Source organism: Urocitellus parryii, chromosome 1, assembly GCF_045843805.1.
Source record: "Urocitellus parryii isolate mUroPar1 chromosome 1, mUroPar1.hap1, whole genome shotgun sequence".
Classification (NCBI taxonomy): Eukaryota; Metazoa; Chordata; class Mammalia; order Rodentia; family Sciuridae; genus Urocitellus; species Urocitellus parryii.
In genome coordinates, this window is record NC_135531.1 from 73,495,188 (window position 1) to 73,498,329 (window position 3,142).

Below are 3,142 nucleotides of genomic sequence, written 5' to 3' on the forward strand. Positions count from 1 at the left end.
GACAATAACCTATCTTATTAGGTCATTTTATGTTGCTATAATAAAATACTCAAGGCTGGGTACCTTATAAACTGAAGAGGTTTATTTAGTTTGTAGTTTTAGATGCTGAAAGTTCAAGATAGGGCAGTTCCATCTGTTCAGCCTCCCATGAGGGCCTCCTGGGCTATATCACATGATGGATAGCATTATGGCAGACAGCATGGTAAGACAGGAATCCAGAGAGTGGCTTTCTCTTTTGTAACAGCCTGCTCTTAAGGGAACTCACTCAATGAGACTAGCATTAACCCCGAGGGCGGCACCCCCAATGCCCTAACCACCTCCCACTAGTTCCCACCTTTTAATGGTTCAATCACTTCAATGAGGACCATTCCTCCAACACTTGATCCTTTGCAGGACAAACCACATCACCATAGCACCTAGATGACAAGATGAAGATGGACTCGTTTGTTAAGGATTATTTGCGGGGGAGGGGGCAAACTGAGAGCAAATTCCTCATTTCTCTACTATTTCATGACCTGTTAGTCATGAAACAGTTACTATTTCACCTGTCAGGTTTTGTGTGGAAAATTACATATGCATGAATATTTTGCAACCAAATGATTATAATCTACAAGCTCTCCTACTTATCTGGTTCCACAGTAGGAAGTTAGAGAAGCGTGTGTTTGTCATTTCATGGTTGATTTATTATGCCTCTGCTAAGTACATTTGAAATAATAGGCTGCACTATAACATTCAACCCTTGATAACAGGTGATTTCTAATCACAGTGAACCAGGGGAAGACTGTACTCTGAAAGTAAGGAAGCTATGTCCATCAGATGGTTAGTGCCCAAGTTCCAGAGAAACATACTGTCCTCTTTCATAACTGAGCAATGCCTCTATTACATACTGTTAGGACCTAATTATTGATAAAATCAAGACCTTTCCATATCTAGCCACATTTAATTTCTCAAGACAGTCCAAAAGATCATGAGTCAAAAGTCTTTGCTTCTTGCCAATCACCTAAGATAAAAACTAAACTGGAGAGTTGACCTCCTTTCTAGTAAAGGAAAACAGTGACAAAAATACTTGGAAAAGCAACTAATTTACTTTCTGATACCTTATAATCCCTCTCCTCCCTTGCCCCCAGCAACTAATTTTTTAAAGAATAAATATTATAAAGCCAACAAAATAATGTTTTAATAAAATGCTCAAAAATCATGATTTGACAATGTGGATTCTTCAGCAAATATGACAGAACAACCCACTGGGAGGATGAACAAAAAGATGAATAGATTTTATTTGAATTTACCTTTGGTCCAGGGATCCAAATGTGGTATAACTGGAAGAGACAGACTATTTTTAGACATATAAAGCATTTTTTTTTAATCTGACAAAATTTCCCTTGAAAGACTTCTCACCTCAGTGCTGGGATGCAAGTGAGTAGAAGTGGTGATGCAGCTACTGCAAACATCACAGCTCAAGAGGCTGATAGCCAAGTACAAGCAACTAACTCTGAATTCTTCAGAAGGAATTGTGTCAGGCCCCATAAGTGAAGAGAATTTTTTTGAATAGGAGGCATGGATCATGGGTCCCCAAAATACCAGTTTTGAGTTTGGTGAGTCCTCAGAAGATGAAGTGCACTTGTGAGATGTTTCATCACAACATCTACCCAAATGGCAGAGACTTCATCTCCATCCTCCACAGGCCAGGCAATGACCCCACTGGACTTACAAGAGCAGATTTAAGAAGTGAAACCTGGTGTGGAGTGTGGAGAAGATCCTTCTGTCACTGTCGGTGGTGATGACAGAAGTGGAGTTAAGCATGGATGCTTCCAAAGTGTGGTGGGACCAACAGGAGCAGTTTTACAAGATTGCCCAGCAGATTGTGCAGAAGTCTCTGGGGATCTGAGACTGCCCGTGCGAGGACGGCGAGAGAGCATGGTGCAGTTCCAGTGCTGCTCTTGGGACACTCAGTGACAGTGCTGCCAGTGCTGCCACCAAAACAGGCAAGCTTGCACAACCATGACACTCGTTTTGTGTTTTACAAGTAGAGATTATTCTTACAGCCTAGGTACAGCCTATCCATTTATTGTGCATCACAATCACACTTAGAAACACTTTTGGGAACACTTTGTAAATGGTTGATGAGAAATGGGAACCCAGAACAGAAGGTTATTGCCAGCCATGAAGACCATTGGCTTCTCCGGTTGCATTTTTAGGAGATGAGTGTTCATGTCATGATTGTTGGTACACTGCTAGAGCAGGCACGGGAAGATCTTTGAAGTTTTAGTGACTTTTTCTCCTGAGTCCATAACAAGTTTTTCTTTTTCCAGCTAAAAGTTGGGTCACTCTGGGGCTCTGCACTGTACACTGTGGTTGCACCAGGACCATTCCTTGCTCTTGAAGTCAGAAGGGATTCTACCATTAGTTGGCGCAGAGTGCAGAGGTGTGCCTTTCCCCAAAAAATGGGCCTGGCTAGGGACCTGGACTTCAGCTTCAGGCCCCAAGTAGAGGGAGCACTTTTTTACAGCCTATTATTTTGGTGCTGTCTAGGTGTCTCTGATAGCAGAGAGAGGTGAGCAGCACAGTACCCCTAGCAGACACCATAAGAAACAATAGGTCTGTTGTATGGGGAAGCAGATGGCCTGCCTGTTTCAAACAGGTTACATTTCAAAAGGAGATTCTGTTTTTAAAATAAGAGATGGCCTATGCAACATGCAATAGATTTCATTTCACATTAGCCTCTTTCCTTCCCTTTTCGAATATGTCCAGTAGACATTTGTCTTGTACCAAAATCTCACATTTCGTGGTGTTAACAATTCTGGTTCAGGGGCTCAGTATTGAGCTTCTGTGGAGGCCAGGTTTGTTTCTTCTCAGAAATGTTTAATTTAATGATTAATCATTAAATGTTTGAAATTCCATGCCAGGACTTGTGTTTGGAAGGGTGGAGGAGGAGAAATGTAGTGTTTGCAGGCATGAACGAGATGCAGCCTCTCCAGAGTGGGAAGCAGTGGGTGGTGTGGAGACTGCTGGCCTGCTTCAAGACCACGGGGACACAGTCACCTCTGGGCGTCCATGGGAGGTGGAAGAGGTGCAGCATTCTCTTTATAAAACATAGTATTTTTATTTATCGAGTGAAAAAAAACACATGCTGTACAGCTTT

General features: G+C 42.2%; 1 pseudogene; it reads left to right on the forward strand.

The window, feature by feature from the left end:
- The first annotated feature begins 1,610 nt into the window (after nt 1–1,610).
- Nucleotides 1,611–1,888, forward strand: LOC113180752 (ubiquitin-conjugating enzyme E2 G2 pseudogene; annotated as a pseudogene).
- Nucleotides 1,889–3,142: the final 1,254 nt, after the last annotated feature.